At 39.5% G+C, this 27,590-nt stretch overlaps 1 protein-coding gene and 1 long non-coding RNA gene across 19 annotated transcripts in view; one reads left to right on the forward strand and one right to left on the reverse strand.

The window, feature by feature from the left end:
* Nucleotides 1–27,590, forward strand: part of RGS6 (regulator of G protein signaling 6) — a 580,135-nt gene that overhangs the window by 309,685 nt on the left and 242,860 nt on the right. The gene's annotated exons all lie outside the window — the stretch shown is intronic.
* Nucleotides 13,157–24,456, reverse strand: LOC112657408 (uncharacterized). Its single transcript, XR_003134984.2, has 3 exons — nucleotides 23,122–24,456; nucleotides 14,818–14,921; nucleotides 13,157–13,429 (listed from the first exon to the last, which is right to left on the reverse strand). It is a non-coding gene; the product is annotated as an uncharacterized LOC112657408 (long non-coding RNA).

Consider the following 27,590-nt stretch of genomic DNA (forward strand, 5'->3'; position numbering starts at 1 on the left):
CCTCTTCAGTTCAGTAGAGCAGGTGGGAGCAGAGAAATGAGCTGTCAAACTGATAAAAGATTTGGGGTGATTTTCAGGGTGGGGACAATAGAAGTTGAGAGGAGATGATAGGAAGTCACTGCTAAAGAATGGGTGAGTGCCAGCTCCCTGTGGGGAGCCTGCTTCTCCCTCTGCCTACGCCTCTGCCTCTCTCTGTGTGTTTCGCATGAATAAATAAATAAAAACCTAAAAAAAAGAAAAAAGAATGGGTGAGTGTTGTCCATTGGGTAGAGGCTGGACTAAGAAGCTCATTCCCCAGCTGTACAGTGGAAGTAATGAGGATATCAACCACATAGGTTAAATAATGCATGAAGAAGACTTATATTGGACACTGAACTAAGCACCACATGTAATCATTGTTGTGGTTTCATGTAACTGCCAAGGAATGGATAGTTCCCATAAAGTCAAAAAGTAGGTTCAGTGGAAGTAAGAATGTGAGGTAGGTGTGATATATTGGAGTTTATTTATTCACTCCTCCAACAATTATTGAATGAGTACCATTTATGAGCCAGGCACTGTTTGAAGTGCTGTTGATATAGCCGTGGACAGAAGTCTCTGCCCTCACATGGCTTATGTTCTGTTGGTGGCAGGAGGCATCAGCCAATGAGCAAATAACTTCAATGAACCAAGCAGCAACTGGTCCCATGGTAAAAGTGCTGGGAAGAAAAATAGAGTTAGGCAATAGGGATAAGGGGGCCAAGAGGGCATGGGCAGGATGACAGGGTCACAAGGAAAACCTTTGTGGTAAAGAGACATTTATATAGGAACCTGAAAGAATGAAGGGAGAGTGTTCCAGGGAAAGAAAGTAGTACGTGCAAAGGGCCTGAAGAAGTAGCCTCTTCTTCCCTGTCAGGAGGAGAGAGGTGGGAGATGAACTCAGCTTGGCGGCAAGAGACCAGATAAGGTTGAGTGTGGTCAGTCATCATAAATTCTCTGGAGTTTATTCTCAGCAATCCAATGGAGAGTTTTGAGCAGAGTAGTGACACCATCTGAGTTCTCTCTCATTAGGGTCATTTTGGTGGCTGTGTGAGGAATGCACAAAAGGAGGACAAGGGTAGAAAAAGATCAACGTGGTCCAGGACCTTAGAACAGCATTTCTGAGGGAATCTTCTACATTGACATGGAACTTGTTCATGATGTGGCAGGATAGATAGGGCTAGGGATAGAAATATGGACAGTGATCTCAGCTCTAAAGTCCTTCATGAGGGGGGATATAACTAAGAAAATGGTAGGGGACAGCTGTAAAAGGGTGTAAAAAGGATTTAGATTGATGTCAGGCTCCTGCCTCAGGTCCTTTGCATTCACTGCTATCTTTCCCTGGAACATTCTTGTCCTTTTTCTATTGAGGTTTCTATTTATAGACTAGAAGACTGTTGGTCAGGAAATAGTATAGTAAGAATTAAGGCAAGAACTAAGAACTAAGCTTCTACCCCTTTATCACCTGGGATGCAAGAGAATGGGCAGCTTCCACCTGAGATGTCTAACATGGAACTAGTGTCCACAGGGATGAGGTGGGTCAGAGCTGGGCCCAGAGGTGGAGGAATTATCCTGTAAAAGGGGTAGGAAGGCCAGGGACATTATTGACCGTGAACCAAGAGTCTCAGTAGGCACAACAGGGATCATCGTATCTGAGGAAGGTCAGTAGAGGAGGAGAGAACCAAATGGGGAGGAAGTCCTGAGAGACCTGGAAGGGACAAGAGAGCTGAGGAGACCAGACAATGTGGTAACTGAACTTAGAATCCTGGCAAGCCTAAAGCCAGACACTTCCTGACTCCGGCACTGACAGTCACCCAATTGGGCTGATAATATTCTTCCTTTAGATATTTTAATGCTAGGTCTTTGGTCTTTGGTCAAGTTGTAGTCTTACTTTGAGAGTAAGTTTCCTCTGTGTAGTCTTTTTTGCCAATCACTGTTTCTATCCGTTATTTCTGTTTTACGGCTGTAAGTTCTTTGGGAAATCTTATTCCATTTCCAAATTTGAGGAGAAGGGTAAGAAAAAAGTGGGAAAAGTAGGGAGGCACTGTATTGTCAACCCCGTCTCCCACCAAGAAAGAATATTACTCTCTCCATTTTACTGTTGAGTAAATAAGGTCACACTGCTGTTTTTTTCTGTGTGTTGTTGTTGTTGTTTTTCCCAAGCACTCATTGCCATCCAACATAGTATTCACTTAGGTGTTTGTTTGTTTATTGTTGACTTCTCTCATTAGGATGTCAACTTTGGAAGAGCAGGGCATTTATTTTATTCACGACCATACTCCCAGTACCTGGAACAGTACTTAGCACAGTGTAGGTGCGATATATATATGTATATATAGTGTGTGTGTGTGTGTGTGTGTGTGTGTGTGTGTGTGTATATGATGGATGAATGATCAGACACTCAGTCTTAGGTCTGTATGGCTCTTAAGATGCTGTAACACACCCCAGACTCAGTTTGGTGAGACAAACAAAGGGAGAGAAATCTAACAGTATCTGAGTCCAAACAAAAATCAAGTGAAAATTCAGGGCATGTTCTAGGGTGACTGGTGTCCCTCCCTCCTCTTAAAGAACCAGGCTGGCCTAGTGGAGACTGGAGCTGGTGACATAGTGATGCAAGAATGTTGAAGGCCTTTCTGAGCCTTCAACAGAAAGTCTTGATTAAAATGATTGAATTACCAGCATGATTGAAATAACCTTGATGCTAAAGAAGGAAGCAATTTGTGCTGCTTTTAATATTTTTATAAATGGTATCTGGATCTAGATGAGTCATTTATAATTTTTCCTTTATCAATTTTATTTCACATATTTTTATCTATATGTCACATGCAAAGGAGACACTGTTTACCTGGTAGCAGCTCCCTGCATGTCAGACATAAATATCAAAGAAAATAAATTGGCTGAGAGTTGCTTTTTTGCACCCCCAAACCCAAAATGTGATCAGATGACTTCACTATAGTCTGCTAATTTGCTAGTTGTTAATAGATAGTTGATAGACATATATATTATTCTGCATATTTTATTCTGAACAATAAAATTTGAATAGCCAACATATTTTAACTTATGTGTCCAGTATTGCATATCAGATGCACCTCTGGTACAGAGATAACATAAATTCTAGAAATTGTTCTATATTTATTGTGTTAGTAGAATTATTTTCTCTGAGTCTTCTGAAAGGCCATTAAAAAAATATCTTGTTCCAAATCCAGTGGAGCTACTTACTGTGAGTTTTGTACCTTCTTCAATAATTAAAGAAAGCAAACAAGATTTATAGACAATGCAATTTACATGATGCATTGAAAAATGTGTTCTCATAGCAACTGTGTTTATCACCACTTTCATTTTCTTAATATCTTAAAATTACATGGCAAAATGAAAGGGAGAGTGGTTAGGGGCCTTTACAACATTTTATTAGTATATAAGAAATATATAATTATATTATTAGTATATAATTTTCAAACAAATAGAAAATCTGAAGGAATTATACAGGAGTACCCATGTACCTGCCACCTGCATCTTACGATTAACATTTTGCTATATTTACTTTGTCACTATTTATCCCTCTCTCCACCATCTTATTTTTGATGCTTTTTAAAAATTTTTTTGAGGTTTTATTCATTTATTTGACAGAGAGAGAGAGAGCACAAGCAGGAGGAGTAGCAGAGGGAGAGGGAGAAGCAGACTCCCCACTGAGCAGGGAGCCCAATGCAGGGATTGATCCCAGAACCCTGAGATCATGACCTGAGCCGAAGGCAGATGCTTAACTGATTGAGCCATCCACGTGCCCCTGATGCTTCTTAAAAAGATTTTATTTATTTCTTTTCAGAGAGAGAGAAAGAGAGAAAGAAAATGTGAGCAGGGGGAGGAGCAGAGAGGGCAGGGGAGAGAGGGGAAAGAATCTCAAGCAGACAGGGCTTGATCTCATGACCCTGAGATCATGACCAGAGTGGAAACCAAAAGTCGGATGCTTAACTGACTGAGCCACCCAGGCACATTTGTCATGCTTTTAAAAGTAAGTTGCAGAAATCAGTACACTTTACCACTAAATAATAAACACTGCTAAATCCTAAATAAAATAATACTTATGGATTTTTCAAGATAAAATTTTTGAAACTTTATAAATTTCATTTTATAAATTTATAAAATTTGGTGACATATACAAAGTCTAAATTTTCTATTTAATGACCTAACAAGTGCTTATACCTATGTAATGCCAATTGCACAGAGGTAACCACTGTTTTGATTTCTCTCTTCTAGATTAGGTTAGCCTCTTCTAAACTTTATACAGTTCTAGAATTTGAAAGTATATATACTATTTGGGGGTAAATAGATATAGTCTATACTATTTTTCATAAGATTTTCATTCAGCATATTTTTGAAATTCATCTTTTTTTTTTTAATGTATCAGTAATCAGTGCCTTGTTGAATACTGACTAATATTCCTTTGCATGGATTTGCCAAAATTTATTTATCCATTTCCTGGTTAAAGTTCCCCTAGGTTGTTTCTAGTTTGGGGGATATTATGAATAAAGTTGCCATGTACATTCTTATCTAAGTTGTTTTGTAGGTACATGCTTTTTGTTTATTTTTGAAACCCCTGGACTGTGTAGCCTGGCACAGGGTTTATATAAGTAGTGGATAGCTTATTGACCTGGCACAAAACTTACATGACACATTGGGCTTTACAGTGTAGCTGACACTTTCTTCCTCATCTATTCTTGTAAAAGCTGCTAAAGAGACAAAGGAGATTCACCGAAAAGGAAGCTGAGAAGTTAAGGTCCTTGCTAAGTGTCATAGTAACCTCAAACCAAGATTTCCTGACTCCTAATCCAGTGCTCTTTTGACTACTATCAGAGTACCAAACAAAAGGTGTTCCCACTTCACATCCTACCCTTCCTTCTGTGAAGCATTTGCTATACCATGGTTATGACCTTTCATAGTTTCTGGTTTATACTTTGGCAAAACAGAAAACTCATGGTTGTTGCCACTTAAGCTCCTGCTCACTGGATGTATGAACTTTTTTCTCTTCTCCATCATCTTGTTTACCCACTGCTAGGCCTTCACAGTGTGAGGTGTGAGGGGGCTGGAGGAGGCTGTGGAGGGGAGATGTGGAGAAGTGGCCTAAGCCAATCTGGTAGCTCTTGTGGGGGCTGTCAGTTACCTCCAGTGAGAGAATTCAGCCATGAACACCCAAAGTCTCTCTCTACCATCTCTCTACAAGTGGGTCTGTGACAACAAAAACCAGCCTCAGGCCTGATTCAACAAAATACAAACATTTATTAGCAAGAAGATTCAAAAGCTCTTGTACAACCTGTTCTATAACCTCAAGGATTCTTCCGTCTGTCCTTTTAGGCATCCAGTGAGCACCGCTCCCAGGTAGTGGTCTAATTGCAAGGTCCAGTAGCTTCCTACTCAGGACAGAGAACCAGATGAAGTTCTGGTTGTATATGTTGTATATGGCACCAAATTTTATACCTCCTTCCTGCAAAGCGTGAGGTTTCTACCCAATTCACACATCACTCATATCCCTCCTTCACCACTGGGAAATTATTTCTAATATCCCTTTATGCCAATCAATGGACTTTCTGGTGAGATTCAGAGAGGGATATTTGACACTTTTGTGAAAGCTACCTCAAGGAGCATGAACTCCAAATGGGATCTTTCAAATACTATCTATATATTTCTACTGAGGATACTCCACATGTTAACTAATAACTCTCAGGGGTGGCTTAAACCTGAATCCATGTACACAAAGCTCAATATTAAAGTATTTCAGTGCAAAATACAGATCATGCTGGGGAGTTACGAGAGTTCATGCATACCCTTCAACCCCCAACCTCTCTTTCCTCCAACCCCACTGGAGTCCCCCTGTAATCCTGGCTTTTCTGTAGGATCTTCAATTTTTTTCCCATTTGACGTGTTGAAAAATAAAATTCAATTGTGTAAATTTTGTCCCTGTAATACTGGCTTTTCTGTAGGATCTTCATTTTTTTTTCTGTTTGAGGTGTTGAAAAATAAAATTCAATTGTGTAAATTTTAAGACTCTTATTGGCTTTATTCAGTGATTCATGGATTGGGCAGCATCCTGTCTAGCAGATAGAAAGGAACTGTATAAAATGGAAGAGATTTATAGGCAGAAGGTAGCAGGACAAGGAAGTTATTAGCAAAAAGTGGATTGCTTCAGGCAAGGGGAAGGCAGGGGGTCTACTAGGCAAATAACCTCACTAATGCTGACCAGGTAATTCCAGACTAACTGGTTAAGATTACATCCCTGGGAGAAGCTGAAACTGCAACCAGGTTAGGTAGTAAGTCTTGGTTTGATGACATGGCCTTAGCGTAGGTGTGACTCCATTTTGGGCCTGTTTTTTCTTTTTAAACAGAGGAAATCCTTTATATTAGTGTCAGTTTCTGCCTCTAGATTTAATGTGATTTTAGAGTTCCAGCCCTAATGCTATCTCCCTCATCCCCTCCCACCCTCATTGATGGCAAACCAGTGTGAGTTAAGGATTTACTGAAATTCATTCCTGGGGGATTTTTAGATGCAAGTCTAATGTTTAAATGCAGCTCTCATTATGGCTCTTGGCTATCGGAAGTGACTTTTATTTGGATAGAGAGCTGTTATGCTTAGGGCAAACAGCACAGAAACCGAGCAGCAGTGTATTGCTTTCAAGTGACTCTTCAGGCTATTAGAATGCCACCCGTTTGGTAACTATTGCTGTTAATTAAGTTTACAGCCTCATTATTAGTTCCTGGCTCTGCTATTGTTATTAATTATGTCAATATCAGTTTATAGTGGAAGGCGGTTCCTCAGGGGATTTTTTTTAATTGTATGTTAAAATTAAAAATAAATATTTGTTTCCTTATCAATATACTAAGAATTTGGGGATTTTATTTCCAGAACTTCCTAAATTTGATTGTGTGATGGCTTGAAAGTTATGTTATGAATGTTATTTTTGTGGTTTTGTAGCAGAAATTTTTACATTTAACTGTGTGGTTTAGTATTTCAGTGTTCACCCATTCAGTGGTAACTTGTAGCTAATTCCAACAATTAAAATCATGCCTTTATAAGGGAAGGAAAAGAAAAGGTCTGGCATGGGACTCTGTGTACTGTAGGAATTGAAATTGGGTTGGACAAATGCAGATAGAAACAAGCTGGTGTGTATGTTGACAAGAACCATCCTTCTCCCTTTACTTAATAATACTGTGTGCTATATTGTTTAATTTTTGAAAGCTTTAAATCCTTCCCTATCCCTTGATCCAACTTTCTTGATGATGTTTGCTAACTGGGAGCCTAGGTAGTCATGGTACATATTGGCTCTTTTACCTACAGCTTGGTTTTGGTTTTTGGTTTTTACTCTTGTATCAAGAAAAAAGTCAGGTGCTCAACCACTGAGCCACCCAGTTGTCCCCCTCTAGACACCTTTTGAAGCACATATATCAAACATAATTTAGATCACAGTTTTATGACTTTATCTTACCCCCCTTTTATTTAACTGTTCTTTGTTACCAGGCATTTAAATTGTTTATAATTTTTGGGATTATGAAAATAAACATATATTGAGCAGCCCTTTAAATAGATATTTGAGAGCATCTCCAGTTATCTCCTTAGAAGCCTAGAAAAGAAATTTTTCCTGAAGACATGAACATTAATGATACATATTTTTTATTTATTTTAAAGATTTTATTTATTTGACAGAGAGTGAGTGAGTGAGAGAGAGGGGCAGGAGGAGGGGGAGAAGCAGACTCCTCACTGAGCAGGAAGCCCTACACGGGGCTCTATCCAGGGACTCCAGGATCATGACCTGAGCTGAAGGCAGATGCTTAACTGACCGAGCCACCCAGGTGCCCCTAATGATAAATATTTAAAAATTGCTTTCCAAGGAACTATACTAATTTCAAATCCACTAGAAGCATTTCAGAGTGCCTGGCCCACTGTAGCCATACCACTTACTGTATCTAATAAGCTAATAATATCCACTTGCTAATTTAGTAATTTTTGAATTTAGAAACTTGATGAAGGATATATGCTGGAATATCAAGTAATGACCTTTTCTTTTCAAGGCTTCATTTTGCTTTTGTTGGGGAAAAAAATATCTTTTCTTTTTTCAAATTGGATCCAATGGTTGGCATCCTGCAAATTAACAGTAACAACAATTGACAGGAGAAAATACAAAGTTTTTTTTTTTCCATAAGCATGTGAGAACTGCTCAGTAATTAGTTACTTTAGCCAGAGGTAAAGTTTTATATATCAATTTAACAAAGGACAGGGAGGTGGGAGTGGTGGGTGTTAGGTCTTCAGTGGGAAAATATGGGAGATTCTATTGGTGTTTTGATGTTAATGGCAGTGAACAGTCAGTATCCCTGAGATACTGAATTTTACAGCAAACTTTGAGGGAGCTCAATGACAGTTGTGTGTTTGGGAGACTCTGCTTTAGTCAGATAAAGGAAGTTCAGATAAGATTTCTTTCTGTATCTTCTGTAGCTCAAAAGTTTTCATGTCAAAATAATCTTTATACCAACAATGGGGTTCTGAGTCCCTATGCTCCATTTTAAAAAATATCATAAGTAAGTGTGCTGAATGATAAATATATTTTCTATCATGAATTATGCTGAGGGTTAGTAGTAATGGTGTTTTCTGTCATTTATAACTGGATCTCATGCCAGTGAGGGGTGATATAGGAGAATAAAAGAAGAGAAGAAAGAAGTTCCAAGTATAATTTTTATCATAGATATGAAGATATTTGCTTGGAACTAACAATTAGTTCTAGAAGAAAATTAGGCAGAAATTGACCCTAGTGTGTTGGGGGAGGGGAGAGACAGTAGTTGTGTCTTTCAAAGAATTTTTAACATACCTTTCAATATAGTATTACCTGGAGTTCATTTATTTTAGATTATAGTCATGGGATATGTTTAAGACTTCTGAGCTATACTCTTTGGGATAGTCACAAATATCAGAGACGGAAAATTAGATTAATTTCTCCTTGTGTTGTTATTCCCCTAGGAAACAGTTTGTTCTGCAGATATTATTCAAACAAATCTCAGTTCCTTGAATCTTGACTTTTGCAGCCACCCCTGATTTAAATATCCCCTAGCAGCTTTGTGGATAATGCAGTGTGAGAGACATAATTGAAAGGCATGACAAGTAACAAAATGGATTATATACCTCAAAACAAAGGCTCATTATACACGACAATGCGATTCATTTTGGGCTCTCCATTGCATACTTGTCATATATATTCATTGCCTTCCAATTCTTCCCAGATCCTTTGGCACATCCTACAGGCATAAATCACGAGTTGGAAAACGTTTCCATTTTAACCAGATAGGCCCCTTCCCGCTTCATTTAGATTTAATATGAAAGTTAAATATGTTGTTTGCCGTGAACCACCTTGCTTCCTTTTATTTTGTTTAGGGAGGGGGCATTTAAACATTTCCTCTAGGAAATGTACATTTTTTTCTCTATCTTCATAACCCTGGCATCTGGTGTGACTGATTCAGCTCTTCAGTCTGGGACAAAGCGACTTTTAAGTTTCTAGAGCTATGAGGAAGCTATAAAGGGAATGCAATTCACTCTGTTAGAGAAATAACAGCCTGGGAGCTCAGGGACCAGAAATGTTGCTCTCCAAAGGTTTGTTAGAGCTTTACTTTGAATTTTATTCCTCAATATTTTTGTTGGCCTGAATCAGTGACTCTAATTATATATAGAAGATAGAAATAGCAGATATATTTAGCAAGTTGGAAAAATTCCTGCAGTCTACCCTAGGAGCAGCTAAACATATGGAACCAACCTGAGACTCTGAAGACCCAGTATATTCCCTAGGAGTTATTGATGACTTAATAGCCATAACCCAAGGAACACAGCAGAGCTAGAACACCGAGAAGGGAAGGTCATCAATAAGACCTCCAGGAGAATCCTCAGTCCCCCCTCCATGCTTTTATTTCTTATTTGTCTAATTTTTTTTTAATTTTGGAAATTTTCTGTTTCAAACTTTCATTACTTTCCTCAAGTGTCAATTCTACCTACCTCTCTCTAAGCAAACAACCCACACTTACTACTTCACCAAGAAAACTGCCACCAGGGGAATAATAGTTCCCACTGTTTTGTGATCCTATTTATTCCTTAGCCTGTGCTTCTACCTTTCCCTTTCTCTCAAGAAGGGGATGGTTGTACATGATCTCATTGTGTCATTCCTTGGACCTCCACTGGGAAGTTGCTCCAAGAACAAACTCCCTCCACCAGCCACTGGTTCCTTTCCTTACACCAAGAAGCCAGTTAGAGTTGCATAGTAACTGAAGGGAAAAAATGATGTCTCACCTGGGCCCGTGGGTGCCAGAGCACCCAGCTCTGAGGTCCCAAATATACCAGGCTTGGCCACTCACCTTTGACAAGATCCAAAGGCAGAGAGATGAGTGGTGGTGAAACAAGAAAGGGATTTATTTCAGTGAGACCAACACCAGGAAGTCAGTGGACTAGTGTCCCAAAGATGGTCTCCAAAGTGCTGAAAATACTTCCAAGTTTATGTAAGGAAAATGTGGGGCAACAGGTGATGGGTATGTGCAGATGAGCAGTAAAGGTCAGGTCAATCATTGTCTTGGGGTCAGTTATACAGGGTCTTGCTGGTGTCAGGGTAGTCCTTATTGCTTGAAGGAATAGTTTTGATTCCCATCATAGGATCCTTTGCCCACCAGATCTTTTGCCTGAGTTAAAAAGGTAAGCTGGAAAGAACTTAAGCAGTATGAAAGTACAGACTGAGGTCAGAATGTAGGTAGATGAAGTCCTCTATCAGATGGAGGGAGAGCTTGTGTGGGGCCTAAAGCAAGGTTCCCCCCACCCTGAATCCCACACAGATATACCCCCCGCCATGTCTAGAGTGAACCAAGGTGAGGCCATGAGTGCCATCCACCCCAGGTGCAGGTAATAGGGGATGTGTCATCTGTGGAAAAAAATGCTAACACAATAATAAAATAAACTAAGAGTTGATCTGCTTTTTATTATTACTAGGTTCTAGCAATTGTAAATTGTCAGCGAAACAATATTCCTCCCCAGAAAATTCTTTTGTTGGTTTAAGTTCTAAACAATTGGTACAATGATTGTTTAGTCTTAGTAATAATAATAAAGTATCACTGTGTTAACTAACTGGAATTTAAATAAAAAGTTAAAAGAAAAATAAAAAAATAATAAAGTAGCATCTTAATGACTTACTAAGTACATACAGTTCTATTTTATGCTACTCGGAAGTTAATTTGGAGAACTCTCAGATATACATTTTGACTTCTACACACATGGACTCAGTTACACACAATAAAAAATGTGATGGTTAATTTTATGAGTCAACTTGACTGGACACAGGGTGCCCAGTTTAAACATTATTTCTTTTAAAAAAAATAAAATATTATTTCTGGGTATGTCTCTATGTTCCAGGTGAGATTAGCATTTGAACAAATAGACTCAATAAAGGAGTTTGCCTTTCCAAAATGTGGGTAGGCATCATCTGATCTGTTGATGGCCTGAGTAGAAAAACAGAGGAAGAAGGAATTCACTCTTTTTTTCTGCCTTGCTGTCCTCGCTGGGACATCTCATCTTATCTCCTGCCCTCAGACTGGCATTTATATCTGGCTTTCCTATTTATCAGGCCTTCAGACTTGGACTGAATTACACCTCTGGTTTGCTGGGCCCCCAGCTTAGAGAGGGCAGATCATGGGACTTCTTACCCTCTGTAATTCCTCTTTATCTATCTATCTATCTATCTATCTATCTATCTATCTATCTATCATCCATGCATGCATGCATCCATCCATCATCTATCATGTCTCCAATTGACTCTTTCTGTGGAGAACCCTGACTAATATAATTAATAAGAGCTGGAATTATTTGAGGTTGCTTTCAGCACAGTCTGTATCTCTAAGCCCTGTGATATAGTCCTGTGTTTAAAAGTAGATTCAAAATAAACAATGATGGCGTAAGAATTTTAAGGATAAAAAAACAAGGCTTGCCTGACTGCATAAGTCTTTCTCTGAACCTTATAAAGTTTACCCCTTTAGAGGTGCTTCTTTTATATGCCTTTAAAAATACTTTATTATAATTAAAAATTATTAATCCATTACTTTTTCCCTCTTTTTTGTATTATAGCAATTAATTACTGGCCTAATTATATATGCACAAAATTTAATAGAAGACAATTCTTATATTTTAATTTCTTTTCTGGCCTTTATTATTGTTTGCTTTTTTTAAGATCATTTCTTTTTTTTTTATAAATTTTATTTTTTTTAATTTTTTTTTAAATTTATTTATGATAGTCACAGAGAGAGAGAGAGAGGCAGAGACATAGGCAGAGGGTTCGAAGCAGGCTCCATGCACCGGGAGCCCGACGTGGGATTCGATCCCGGGTCTCCAGGATCGCGCCCTGGGCCAAAGGCAGGCGCCAAACCGCTGCGCCACCCAGGGATCCCTTAAGATCATTTCTGAAGACAATTTTGTTGTATAGAGGAGGGAGGTCTTTAATGATCCACTCTAGGTACAGCTCCACTCCTATCCCCACTGCTCCATGCTGTCCCCACTCTTTCCTTCCTCATTCCCATGCCTCTATAAACACCTAGAAGTACTTCACTTTTGTGAATACTTGTCCTGATTAGTCTACCTCCTTTCTTTGAATTCCTCTAACATGTCATGGTATCCCACAAGACGTAGCATGTGGCTGTATGCTTAGATTTCTTTCTAATATATTCTTTTCTCAAATAGAATGTGAGCTGCCTGAAAGCCTGGGTTATGCCTCAGGTCTATTCTTTTGTGTTCCCCAAACACACTTACTAGAAGTATCTGATTGATGGAGATATGTGCTCCCTAGCACCAACAAATCCTTCCATAGTAACTCCTCCACCCTTGAGAACATCATTGTAAGAGCTCTTACAATTTTATATGATCATTGTCTGCCATCTTTCCTGAAACTTTGATCTGAGTGACCAAATTTAACTGCTTATCTTCAAGGAAACAGAGCTTGTTTCAGACATTCATTCTAAAGGCACATGCAGTGAGAAAATGGGAATCAATAGTGGGAGTTAATTTCTGACTTTATCCCCCCATGTAGGTTCTTTTACAGCACTGAAGTGGAACTGATTGGAGAGATGCTAGCAGACTCTAAGCTTGGTCAATGAAAACCAGCTTTATTTGCATCTTCTCTCTTGAGGCAGCAGTCTCAAAGTATGATCCAGGGGTCCCCAGGAGTCCCAGAGACCTTTTCAGAGGTTCCATGAGATCAAATACTTTTCACAACATCACCTGGACATCATTTGCTTCTTTCATTCCCCTCTCACAAGCATATACTGGAGTTTTCTGGATGCCGCCTGACATGTAGTAGTTTAATAGAGTCAGTGTGGAAGCAGAAATGAAAATCTAGTGTGGTCCGTTAAGGCAGATAATCTGTAAAGAGATTTGCAATGAATATAAAACTGTGCCAGTCTTATCACTACATTTTTTGGGGGAAATATTAGTCGTGAAAATATTCTATTTGTTAGCATGTAGTGGGTTTTTTTTTTTTTGTTAACTTTTAAGTATAGCTTTAAGTACATATATTTTTAATTCTTCCAATTAAATCTAGCAAGTAGCACTAAATGTAACCCACAGAAACAAAAGCTCTTTGAGGTCCCTCAGTAAGACTATGAAAACCAAAAATTTTGAATATCTCTGTTTCAGGCCAACTGTACCCATCTATGCCTTTCTGAACTAGTCCATTATTCCACCTTCTACCCATCATGCTGATCAACTCTCTCTTTCTTTCTCTCCTAAGCCAGGTTTTCAGCTCCAACTCAGGAATTTTATCGGATAAAACTTAGCTCCTAATGAAACCTGATGAGGGGCTAACCTGCTGACATGTGTATTTACTCTGCAACATGAATAGAATGAAGGATCTATTTGCAGTTGTGTTTTTGATGGCCTTTTGGATTAATGGAGCACAGAGGAGTGGAGTTAATACGTTAAATCAAGTAAAGGAATAAGCAACTGCCAAAAAATACCAATGTTTCCTTCTGTTTCATCATCCTTATAGCCTCTCCCATAAATTCCCCTTGTGGATATTCTCCTGGAATTCTCCTACCTTGAATTCATAGGGAATTGGACTTTGTAAATTGGGTGATCAAAAAATCCCAAGCAATATGAAAACATTGACAAGATTTTGCAAAGAAAAATAGTCTAACATCCGATGTAACTTTGATAATAAAAGAAACTCCCAGGATCTAAGAAGGTATAGGAAAATATTCTGGCACTCAAAATTAAATTCATTTACTTAATATTAGGGAAGTAATAGTTATTGATATAGGCCGGTGGGTTTTGACCATGGACACACATTAGACTCACCTATTAGCTTGTGAAATGAAGTGTTCATGTCTGGGCCACTGAATCAGAATCTTGTAGTGCTCAGGTACCTCTCCAACATTTTTAAAGTTTTGGTGAGGTGATTCTGATGCATAATGAGGATTAAGAACTAATGGTACAGCCCAATACATGAGCAAACACCAAACAAAAATCATAATTTTCAAGTGTATGGATTCAATCACTTATTCATTTAGCCTTTATTCAGAGCTAGGACCTGCCCAGAAATTTGAACTACAGTCCTATATAGGACTTTATTTTCTGACTTTATAGGCTAATTGTTAGCCCCAATGGAAAATTTGTTGAAGGTAGAAAGAATTTTTGTTCAATTACTCAATTGTAGTTTACTCCCTGGATAAGCAATGTCATTGAAATGAAGACCCTGAATTAAACTAGAAGCAATGTGTTAGGTTAGTTTTTACACTACAGGATGAATTTACCTGTGTTTCTTTGTCCCAGTGATCCCAACCCATGGGACAGAGATCCCTGGAGGGCTAAGAAAGTATCACAAGGAATGCAAATCAATATAAACATCAAGCATTATCTGTAAACGAAACATATAATAGGATTCACTCACACATATATCAGACTTTTTTTCAAATGTATGCATGGGTTTAAGTGACAGAAAGGATAAAAATTATCAGAAAGCATATGGAACACATGATTCTTTTTATCAATTAATTAAAAAATATTTAATGAGTACAACTATGTACTAAGTCCTGGGTATTGAACAAGATAGCCCCAAGCCACAGACACCCACAGATTAACAGATGATTGTCATCTAATGAGTTGAGTACCAATCCCATTGTATCTATCTGTGGCATAAATTTAGGTGTCTGTAATTCTAGAATAATTGCCTTTAAAGCCAGCATGTCTGCTCTCATCTCCCTGTTAGCCTGTACAAATCTGCTCAAGTGGTAATTAGCCATCCCAGGAGAGAAGTAATGTCATTCACAACTGTCTCAACATTACCTTTAGATATAGTAAGCAATGGTTTGTGATTGATGACTATGATGGTTTTAGCCAAATTCATTTTCTTAGTCTGTAGTTAATCAAAGTAGAGCAATAGTCATGTGGGGTGGGGATAGGGGCACACGGTTGATCCTCAAAATGCATTGACATGAAATGGTTGAAAACACTGATGCCTTCTGATCACCTCCTTTTACAGAGGAGGACTCTGAGGTTCAGAGAAAGACAATGGCTTGTTCTAGATAAACAGCTTATTAACTCTTGGTCCTTGGACTTTTCACTGTACTGAGCTGACTGTAGCATACCAGGGTAACTTCTTACTGTCTTTGCCAGCCATTGCTGCTTTCTCCCCAAACTCTAACATGTAGGGATGGTCAATTATGTTATTACTCCTAATTACTGTTGCTTGTTTGTAAGAGTATTATATATCCCTGTAAGTAGTCAGGTAACTGACAGTGCCTCCTTGTGGTGAAGAGTACACTTCTCCATCTAGTGATTGATGTCAGGCTGGGCCGTGTGACTTTCTTTGGCCAATAAAATGTGAACCAAACTGATATAACTATACACATCCATGCTTAAGCTTTAAGAACCATCATGGGATTAAGCCATGCTGTGCCATGCTAAGTCACCTCTGCCATGAAGATGGCATATTGTAACAGGGAATTCTCTACTAGCTTTTGAGGAAGACCCAAATCAGAGCTACAGCCTGCCTATAACTGATATGTAATGTGAATGACAGATAAATTTTTGTTTTGGTAAACCTCCGTGATTGCGAGGTTGTTACTTCAGTGTAACCTAGTGAAAGGTAATTACTACAATAGGCCAAAGATCCACAATTTTGTTCTTAAAGGATCAAATAGTAACTATTTTAGGCTGTAGACCACATACAGTTTCTGTCATAGCTACTTAACTCTATGGAAAAGTAGCCATAGACATATGAAAACAAGTTGATGTGGCTGTGTTCTAATAAGACTTTATTTACAAACATAGAAGGCTATAGTTTCCCTACCTCCTTGAAGTTGGATATGGCCAGTGAAATTGGATATGACACTTGCTTTGGCTAGTAGAATGTAAGCCATTTTAAGAATTAGTGCAAGTGGTAGCTTCTCTGTCAGCCTGAATCTTGAGAAAGAATATCAGAAAGCTGAGTGCTAGCCGACCCATGTAGCAGGACTAAGAAACAAACCTTAGTGATTTAAACCAGTAAGATCTGTGGAGTGTTTGTTACCACAGCATAACTTGGCCTATATTTATAGATAGAGGTCTCTCTGTTTTAGAGAACCTCTGCTTACTACCATCCCAGTGGTGGCATTCTACATTACTGGCTTCTTTATCGCATTTGGGTTGTTGATCATAATGACAGAATTTACTTAGATGATGTTTTGATTGTGGTAACAGTGTGTGGGGAGGATTGTTCTATTGAACCAACACAACCACAAATATTTTACAAATAGTTCGATTAATGAGTTCTTGAATTTTTTTAAAGTATGAATCCATCTGAAATAATTTTTAAGTTAAATTTGTGGTAGATAAAATCTTTTAGTGGATTGATTCACAAGGCTGGTCTTTGGAAAAGCACGGAGGCCATCATATGAGCTGTATTTTCTGTGGTGTGTAAAGGTTAATTATCAAACTTGGTGCTTGGAGACAAAAACATGAGTTCATAGAAGTCATCACATTATGTAACCAGAAGCGTCTTTCTTCAACACTGTCAAGTCTAGGCCAATGTGTGATGGCCTGCTCAGACCTGTGGCTTCCTTTGCGTTATGCCTTCCCTTGTAGAGCTGTGTCTGCTTCTTGGCAGTGAATAGATGAGAGCTGTCCTTTCCACATTCCCCCTCAGATCTGGTTAATTGCTTCTCTGTATAATGTGTCAACCAGCAGCCTTATACTGTTATCCAATTTGAGCTTGCCAGAAACACCTTTACACCTACTCCATGAACTCCACTGTTATTTCTGGAAAACCCGATTCACAAGGGGCTCTTTGCCTCCCTTCGTTATGCCCAAGGGAGAGCAAATCAGAGAGAAGCAACAATCTCTCTGTGTCTCAAGCTACAAGTCCTGGGTGGAAGAACGGAATGAAAGATAGAATCCCTTTGTTGCCCAGAGAATACTTAGTCCCTGTGCAGCAATCACTCACAGCGGGTGTGGGCTTGTGGGCACCATGACAGTGGCTCATGCTTTTCAGATGTTCTCTATAGCGTCACCTACAATTAGTCTTAGAGTTTTTGTTTTTAGTGAAAGGTAATAGATTAGTGTTTTAATCATGTTACCTTGGGTGAGGTATGGTGAGGCCAGATCCAGATCAAGAGAGAGAAACTGGGGAGTTACAATTTTGTTACAGCTCCCTGGGGGGAGAACACAGGGCCACTCAGTGGAGGCTCCAGGTCGATCGCCAGAGTGGGGTGGGGAACAGTGGACAAGCCTGCTTATTGTGGGTAAGGAAAGGATAAAGCAGAGCAAATGGGTTTAGGATTCGATAATTTAAATAATTTCACAGACTCTGTGGCAAAGGGGCTAATTAATCCTGGCTGTCTGGTACCTGGCCCAAGGTGATTAGGGTGGGTGCACAATGACCCACAGTGTGAGAGCCCCATAAAAGAGGTGACTGGGGATGTGGACTTAATTAGCCACTCAAGAAGGGGAACTGACTGGCCTCAAGACAGCACATAGAAAAACAATAATACAAGAGACACCATGTGTCTCTACTAGGGCAAAGGCCCTAGTACCTGCCACAGTTCTTCCATAAGCTGTGTTTTGTTATGTCTAGTTAGAGTGTCATTAGTGGTTATTTGACTGAAGTCTGTGTTTGTTTAGATAAAAGTTCTGAATTGAGTTTCCTACTGGCTCCCAGAGATGGACAGAGACACGTGGATACCTCAGGCAGGCGAGGAAGGGGACACTCACATTCTCCAGCTCATAATTTTTGGGGAAGCTTATGAAGAAGCTGATTTTCTGTTAATAAAAATTCCATACTTCTTTCTTTATGTTCAGAATAACTACCACACCCAGTACATATAAAAGAGAATTTTTACTTATTTGTAAAACTTTTATTCCCATTTCACATTTTCTGCCATTCCTTATTAAATAGAATTCATTGCTCACATTTACTAGGGATAGAAATAAGTAATGATTTACAAGGAAAATCCAATTCAAACATCTATATTCTTTCCTGGTTTTTATGTCAGTAAAATGTCTCCCCTTTTTTGTTAGCTTTTCTTTGTGACTTCTTTTGTGATTTTGGAAACATAGAACATCTTCTGACACATGTTAAAAATTCTCAAATTTAAATACTAAACCACTTGTTCCTTGTAAGCAGTATCATACTATGCTTTATTTAGTTTTAGAATTTCATGTGAATATCACTAATAACTACAGGCATCTATCAATTTACTGGTCTTGGGATTTGGGGCAAGATCTGTAACAAAACTCTGTAACACAAATGTGTACCCTGAAATGTGTCATAGAGATGAGTTGACACCGACAAAGAGGAGTACTTTTGAAAAATTTTTCATGTGATGATTCTTTCTACTTCAGTGGGAGTTTTGCCAGTGTTGTTAGAAGTTGCTGTGGAAACCAGAATTATCTGGCACTATATTTTTGATTTGTTTTAGTGATCTTGTAATGCCCCTCATGGATTATCACCCAGGCAATTACTAGATTGACAATATGTCCTGAAAAAGAGTAGTTTTTGAACTATGTTCCGTGTAGCCCTAGGATTCTTCGAAATTACTTAGAGGTTCTGCTAACCATCTGGATCACATTAAAGCAGGCTCCTTAATAAGACAATAGCTGAGGAGCCGTGAGGGTTGGCCACCCTGGAGGAGAGAGTGGAGGGGTCAAGCTGTCTTGACAACAGCTCTGGTCTAGAAAGAGCAGCCCACCCAGGGCCAGCCCACAAGCCTCACTCCCAGTAATCACGTAGCCACAAAATACTGGAGGTGCATGCAGGATTTGGAAAAAAAAGAGATTTGCTGCCTAAAAGGCTTAAAAACCACTGCTCTAGCATTGTTTATGAGGAAAGAAACTGAGATTAAGAACAATACAGAATTTGAACATCTAATGTCTTAAGACCTGGGAACATCCTGTGCTCTTATACAGTTATAATTTAATCAAAATACATTGGAACCACACTATAATTCAATTCTAGCCAAAGAACAGAGTTTTGTACACAGCTGATTCATTTTGGAACACACTCTGGGGATTTGGTTACAGAAAAGTGCAAAGGACTTGTTTGTGTTCCTTCACCCATAAAGCTGCCCCATAGCCTGATTTCAGAGACAGCATTATACCCAGAGCACTCGGTGGACATTTTACTTCGTTTTTACAAGGCTCATTTGAGTTGCACTCTTTATATAATGCATCCACGTATTATATTTAGCCAGATTCTATAGACTGGTTCTCAAACTGGAGTTCCAGATCAGCACGTTAATTTGTAGTTATTAGCACAGTGGATTTTAATGCCTCCCAAAGGGGCATGCTGCATACAATGTACGACTTTAGAGGGCACCATTTGTATCGTGATCATGTTGTGTTCTAGGGAACTGTTCACCTTCACAATGCAATAGCTCTGGGCAAGCCCTTCTCCAACTCCTATAGTATCCAGGGGTGGGTTACATCTGAGTTTGAGACTCCTGCTATGGAACTGTGTTGTTTTGAATAGTCAGTTGAGCATTTGACATGGAGCCAGAACAGATGGGTTGGGTCTTCACATTTCCTGATTCAAGTGTCAATGATCAAGTCAGTTAGCCTCATGCAGGCTCAGTTTACTCAGTTGTCATATGGGATCAGAAATGTCTATTTCACAGAAATAATGTCTATTTCATTGAATGTCTGTTTCAATGTTGTAAAGATCATTTGTAACCTGCTTTGTTCCAAAGAGGATTTAAAATGGACCTATATCTCTACCTCTCTCTCTGTGTCTCTCATGAATAAATAAATAAAATCTTTAAAAAAATGAAATAAAATGGACCTATACATTTGTATGAAATGCAGCAAGATGACATAAGTTAAAAGTAGATGAGAAATAAAAGTGGACAAAAATGGTTAGGGGGTTGTACCTTCTGTCCAGATCTATATGCTTGCTAGGATTGGGCCATAGATTTGCTTCTGTGCTCTCTGGCAGTCAAAGAGAAAGGGGAAGTTTGGTCATTTTCTTTCATACCAGTGTCCACAAGATCAACAACAAACTGGAACTTAGGAAAAATATTCCTCTTCCAAATACCTTAACTGAAGGAGACTACTCTCAAGGGTCTGCATAGAGAAGATCCTCCATTTTGGAACCAACAATATCTGCTACAAAGGGAGGTCACAAACTAGCAGCCTGCAGATATCAGCATTTGTGGGGTTTATGTTTTGTTTCAACTTGATGTTTAAAAATTTTGATTTAGTATCAATTTGATTCAATACAATATCAGTAGATTTCACAACACCTGAAATTTTAAATTTTCTTTAAAAAAAAAATCAGTTAACATCTGAACTGCACACCAAAGTTAGTTGGCCCTGAATAGCAGCTATTTCTTTTAATAAAGATATTTATTTATTTATTTATTTATTTATTTATTTATTTATTTATTTATAGAGCAGTGGGTGGGGCAGAGGGAGAGAGAGAATCTCAAGCTGACTCCATGCTCAGCATGGAGCCCAATGTGGAGCTTGATCTCATGACTGTGAGATGACCTGAGCTAAAATCGAGTTGGACGCTCAACCAACCGAGCCACCCAGGTGCCCCTAGAAGCTACTCTTTTTATGTAACATAAGATTTCAAGTTTGTCACAGTCCCCACTCTTCTCTACTATTACTTTCTACTTTATATTACCTGCTTGGTAACTTAGGCATCTGAGTAAGTGACTCCTATATTAAAACATCCTTATTATAGGCCCAACATTATGTTTTATCCCTGAGAGGACTAATTGAGAGAAGATATTGGGAAATGCCAGCATAGCATACAACATTATACAACAGCAGAAGTGTACAATATTTTCATTGTTAGTCTTCTGAAATCAGGTCATTGAAGGTTAAAGAAAAACACTTAATGAACAAGAATTTGAAATAGCTAATTAAAACTGCTTCAACAAAGTCATAAATCCCCCAAAGTACTTTGCTTCTAGCAAGGAGCTTTCCCAGAGCATCTGTTCCATTTGTTTTCAATCAAATAAAAGTTTAAGAATATTTAATTTAAATATTTGCATAGCTGTATATTTTAATCAGAAAACAGTATTATAGCAAAGGCATGTTTTATGTAGGCCTTTACATGTATAAAGTATGATTATTGTGCTCTATTATATGGTTATAGTGGTCATCACTATTAGAGCAGAATCCCTGTAAACTTGGTGTTTTAGTCAAGGTGAACTTCTGGCTCATTGACTTTGGTAAGATGTTTTCAGCACTGAGTTGCTAATTTTCCAGCAACATAATTTGAAGTGAGGATGCTGAATGGGACATTTTTAATTATCAGAATGAATTAATACTCCAAAGTTGAAAATGAGTGATAATTATCTAATGTTCTAAAATGGAGTGCTAGACATGGCTATGGAGTGTTTAATAAAGATGTCAAAACCAGTCTAGTGACTACCAGTCCTATCCCAGCTCTAGCCTACATTACAGATGACTAGTGACTCATAAGGAGATTGGAGACAGTGGTTTCCATAAGGAGCCCTGGGCTTCATAAAGAGGGCTGGGACATTTCCCTCCCAATGCCATGGAGCAAGAAGTGGAGTGCTAAGGGGAGTTTCTCTCATATGGAGACTGGAACAAGAACTCCACTCCCCAGGGGGCTGCCTGCTGAGCTGCCTCCAGCCAGTCAGAGTAGAGCACAGTGAAGACATGGGGGTTTGTAAATATAGAGGCAGGTGTCAGTAGCGGCAAGCTCAGCTTCTGCCCTTTGATGCAGAAAAATGTGTATGTTCTCCTTGAGTCAAGCAACACTGGAAAGGTAGAGAGTTTGAGCAGTTATTGCTATCTTTGCCTGGGAGATAGAACTTTTGGGGTAAGTTGACCCAGGCAGTGGACCCAGACTGTGATGTGCATGCTGAAGTAGGAGATTTTGTGTGTGTGTATGTGTGCATGCACATGAGTGTGTGTGTGCTTGTGCATGAAGTGGAGTGGGAAGGTAGGTCATAAAAGACCAGTCAAATGGTTGTTCAGCCACAATAGGGAACTAGCCCTGGGCAGTTCCATGGGGCCCTGAAGAACCTACAAATGAAAGCTTCCCAGGAAAGTTCCAACATGTGACCACTTGCTTCACACAGCTGAGTTTGATAGTCAAGAGAGAATTGCCAACAGCACAAACTGATGATGTAAAAAGATAGTCAGCCTCCATTCCATTGATGTCTCTCTCCTTGTGCTGACCCTAGAGGAGCTACAAGCAGCCAGGTGATGGGGGGAGCAGTGAGCAAAAGGAAAGGCCACTGCAGGTCACAGAAGATGGGCAGGAGGAGAGAAACTTTGAATTGGCTGAAATTGAAGTTTTGATATGATATCACTAGACCTTTAATAAATGAATGCACCTCAGTTTCTACAAATGAGACTGTTCTTACAAGTGAAAGTGATTGGAAATCTATGAGGTCTTTCTGAGATGCTGTCCAGCCATAGGGAAGCGAGGTACGACAAAATATGCCACAGATCATGATGAGAGCAAAATGAAACCATATTCTTAAATCCCTACCGTCAATAACCAGTTACCAACCCCAGAGAACACTAATGATAACACTCTATAGAAAAATTGATAAGATTCTAATATGAATCTTTCCAAACAAGGGAGCCTCTTCTCTTACCATCTTAAGTATGTTATAACAAATTTTTTTGGGGGGAGGGTGGTTCTTGTCTACAACTGAAGTCTTCTAGCCAAAAAATCAAAATCATCCTCTTGTAAGCTTTACTTGAAATATTTTCTCTTACAATTGAATTAGAGCAAATTGTCTTCATTAGTTAGTGTCAAAGGTGAATTTATTCTAGAGAGTTTTTTGAGTCATGATACATAATAAATTTAAAACAATATTGTGATTTTGATCTTCAGTCATGGTGATTTCGAATGAGGTTATTAAATTACTGTAACTTTTGAAGAAAATATGAAAAAAATTAGCCTAAAGCATCTTGGATTTCTTCCTTTATTATGTTAGAGTCACTAGTGTCTTCTAGCATTTCCAGATTTGGAAGGCAGGCTCTAGTTTCCTCATCATGGCTTTTCTTTTGAGGGCTGTTGGTGGTGAAGAAAGCAGGACTGGGGTGACCCTCACAATGGGACAAACTGTTGGTTGCCTCCTTCAGAAACTTCACAGGGAATGAGTAGTAGGGAGCCTGCTTGAGCAGCCATAACAAAATACCACTGACCAGATGACCCAAACAACAGACATTTGTTTTTTCACAGTTCTGCAGGCTGGAAGTCCAAGATCAAGGTGCCAAGGTGCCAGAGTTGGTGTTTGGTGAGGTATCCCTTCGTGGCTTGTTTATGGCCACCTTCTTATTGTGTCCTCACATGGCCTCTTGTCTGTGCAAGGAGAGAGAGAGTGAGAGTGCAGGAGAGCCCTGGTCTCTCTTCCTCTAAGAACACCAGTACTACTGGATCAGGACTCCACCCTGTGACCTTCATTACCTCCCTAAAGGACCTGTCACCAAATACAGTCACATTGAGGATTAGGACTTCAACATATGAATTTGAGGGAAGACATAATTCAGTCCCTAACAGGGAGGAAGGAAGAAATTCTTTTAAAGTTTCTTAAAGTTGACATGTCTGAAAAGAATATATTTAATCTCCAAATTTGGAAGACTTTTCAAGCCAATTGCTTGTGGAATTTTCTTCACAAGTGACTGAAACCCAGCTCAAATAAGCTGAAGCAAAACTGGATATTTTTTGGCTCACATAGCAGATGGCAGAGGGTCAAATATGTTAGCCACAGCTGGATCCAGGGATTCACATCATCAGGTCTCCATTCCCCTCTCCCCAACCCTGTTTTCCATGGTGTTGGCTTCCTCTTCAGGTGGGTCTTCTCTCTTGGTGGCACTGATGACTTGGGGCTCTAGGCTGACCTGATCCTTAGCATGTACAACTCTAACAGGAGAGCACTCTCTCCCAAGGGTCAACTCTGATTGCCCCTGCATGGGGTGGAGATACTTGCCGGCAGCCTGGACCTCTGCAGTTATGAGCTGGCCGATCCAACAGGTGGGAGAGGACCAGCTCTCAGAGAAGATTCTGGGCAGATTAAACTGTAAGATATGCCACAATCTTAGTTCTAAGTTCTTCCTTCTAAGTTCCTGACATAAAACCATTTGTTTGTACCTTGTACCTTGTACCTTGTAACTTGTATAATTCTATAAAAGTTAAGAGAAGGTTCAAGTTCACCTTTATCATACTCTAAGACATTCGATTTTAGGATCATTAGAATCTTTTGGAAAGCCAGCTGGTATCATGTTGACCTTTGCAGGTGTCTCTGCAGACCCTTCAGACTGCCTCGCCTTGTCACCATTGGCAGATTTGGTTATGGCTTCTTTGCTGCCTGCAGGCTGTCTAGAGATATGGCCTTCATCTCTGGCCTGCTCCTTAACCTTTCCTGTCTCTGCTCCCTTCTGCACCCTCAGTAAGCCCCTCTCATGTGGGTTCAGGTGTCTGAAGCCTTGTCCAAAATTCTTGGGCTGAGATATATTTCTAATTTTAGAAAGGTCACACTGTACATATACTGTATATTGGCATTCCTAGCAGGGTCTGGGGCAGCAGCCGGAGATCCAGCTCATTAACACATCTGCAGGGCAATATGTGAATATTAACACTAGGTGGAAATAAAGGAAGTCTATAGTAGCTTCACATAAATCAGTTCGGGTCAGGTGTGACCCTCAAACAAGTTAGGAGAGATTTGTTTTCAAGGCTCATTGTATGTCAGATTTGTAAACAAAGAATCCCAGGACCTCTATTTGCTTGTGTATGGTAGGTGTCCATGAATGGTTTGTTGGAATCTCACTCACTCTGACTGGTGTCTATGAAATTTAAAACTTAAGGAACATTTTAACGTAAAGCACTTACAACAGCATTTTCCAGTGCTTCAAATATGTAAGTGTATCCATGTGGGTAGATAACTATAAGGAGGAATAGACTTCACGCCAGTGTCTTCACTTTGAGATGAGAGCTTTCTGGTGGGCAAAGAGTTAGAAAGCCACCAAACCTGAAATTAAAAGTTTTTATTTATTCATTTCTTTAAGGTTCAGCCTACTATCCAGGGGAGAGGAAAGCACTCTCACCAAAAATGTTATTACCAAGTGAAATGAGGTCAACATGAAATGAGGTCCTAACCCTCTTTTTCAGGCCTTCTGGGGTTTTCACAAAAAGATTTTCCAAATCTTTTGTCTCTGAGCACAGAAATTAGAGAGCACTCTTACCAGGAGTGAAAGCAATTCAAGCATCCAAAAATAAATTAGTTTACCACTTGGAACTATGAAGTTCAAGAGAATTTTCAAGTTTACAACATTTGGTCTCTACCAGGGAGATGCAGAGGGCAGAATCAATTCTACTTTTGCTAGTGTTGCTGCCAGCTTATGTCAACCATTTACCATCATGGTATCTCAGTTGTCCCATCTGTCAGCTCAAAGAGTCTTTGATGTATTTCAACATATCATGTTTTTAAGAACTTCTCAACACTACATTCTGGTTCTTGGCAACTGTCATGGATGGATTTGATGCACCTCTCCCTGATGCCTGCCAGGAGGGAGCTGAAGGAAGGGCTTAGAGAATCTTCTCATAAATCCACATAATGATCACATACATGCTGCCATCAATGTGGGAGAATGGAATTAGGGGTAGCTGTCTTACTAGAATTGTGTGAATTCACTTGTCAAATACTCTATGTGAGAACTTTGGGGTTGGCCAAGTGCATGTGAAATGTCCTAATCTGGAAAACATTTTGGGGTGATAAAATTGGTGGTGTTTGAAAAACATGCTTGGTTAGAATGGTGGCACAAGACTTGGCATCCTTGCATAAATGAGGCATCTTCAAAAACCCAGCAAGCCGAGGAACTCTCAGCAGAGCAGCATTTCCAAGCTCACTGATCCTGGGTCTCTATCCTCTATTCTGAGGATAGAGATTCATGGGGAATCTGCCCCCTGGGTCAGCCATAGGCCTGGTGGTTCAAATGGAGCATTGCCAGCTGGGGCTGGTCATGGCATTAGTGGGCAGAGAAGACCTCTTAGGAATTACCTGCCTGTATAGAACCTCCCTTTCCTGTTTAAGCCAGCCTCCAGTTTCTTTCCTTCCAATAGCTTTCCTAAATTAGTTAAGCCCATATTGACCTTTTGTTTATCTAAAGTTTAGTCATATCACTTTGGGGGGGGGGGGTTGGAGGAATATATCTCTTCATACTCATGCTTATCTATGCTATGCAAAAAACTACCCCCAAATTGAATGGCTTAAAACAGTTAACATTTTATCATGTCATATCTTACAGTTTTGTGGAGCAGAAATCCTTGCAGAGCCCATCTAGGGGGTTGTTTTGCACCCTGTGGCAGCAATTGAGGTTAATCAGTGGTTTCACTTGGCAAATGGGTGAACTGAAGGATTCTAAACTACACACACATGCCTGGTGCCCTCGTGGAGATGGCTAGAAAGGGGGGCTCAGGTGGCATATCCACTCGAACACCTATACCTACACTTGGTGGTCTCAAGACTATTTGCATGGCAACTGGTTTTCCTAAGAGTGGCCACTTCAAGAAAAAGGACATGGAGGCTACATGTCTCCTAAGCCTCGGCCCAGAGTCACTATCGCCATATTCTAATGGTCAAGCAGTTAGAAAGTCCTCCCAATTTTAAGGGAAGAGAACCTAGAACCCACCTCTTATTGGTGGTATGCAGAGTTGGCTGCCATCTTTAATCTACCACACTTGCCTTCCATGTTATCCAAACTTCTTCAGTGTTGTGCTGCTTTCTCCAAATCAGATTGTCTCATAAGTTTTTGGTATGTAGGGCAGGATTCAAGAAATATTCATTGAAATGAAAAGAGAGGAGAGAAAATTTCTGCCTCTAACCACTTTCTCAAAGCAATGTCAGGGCTTCTTGGAACAATTTGGGAATACTTCTTATAATCTCATAGTTTAGGGCTCAGAACTAACCTGACAGTCATTTCTGGATTTCTTTCCAGGTGTAGCAGGTTGGGGATATGAGGCACTGCTCTTTCTATCCAGGGCTTAACCACATCCAGGCTGAGCCAGAGAGCGGTTCTGTCTGGCTGCATGAAGACTCATTTACTGCCCACCCACTCCGCC

The sequence above is a fragment of the Canis lupus genome, chromosome 8 (genome assembly GCF_003254725.2).
Source record: "Canis lupus dingo isolate Sandy chromosome 8, ASM325472v2, whole genome shotgun sequence".
Lineage (NCBI taxonomy): Eukaryota > Metazoa > Chordata > Mammalia > Carnivora > Canidae > Canis > Canis lupus.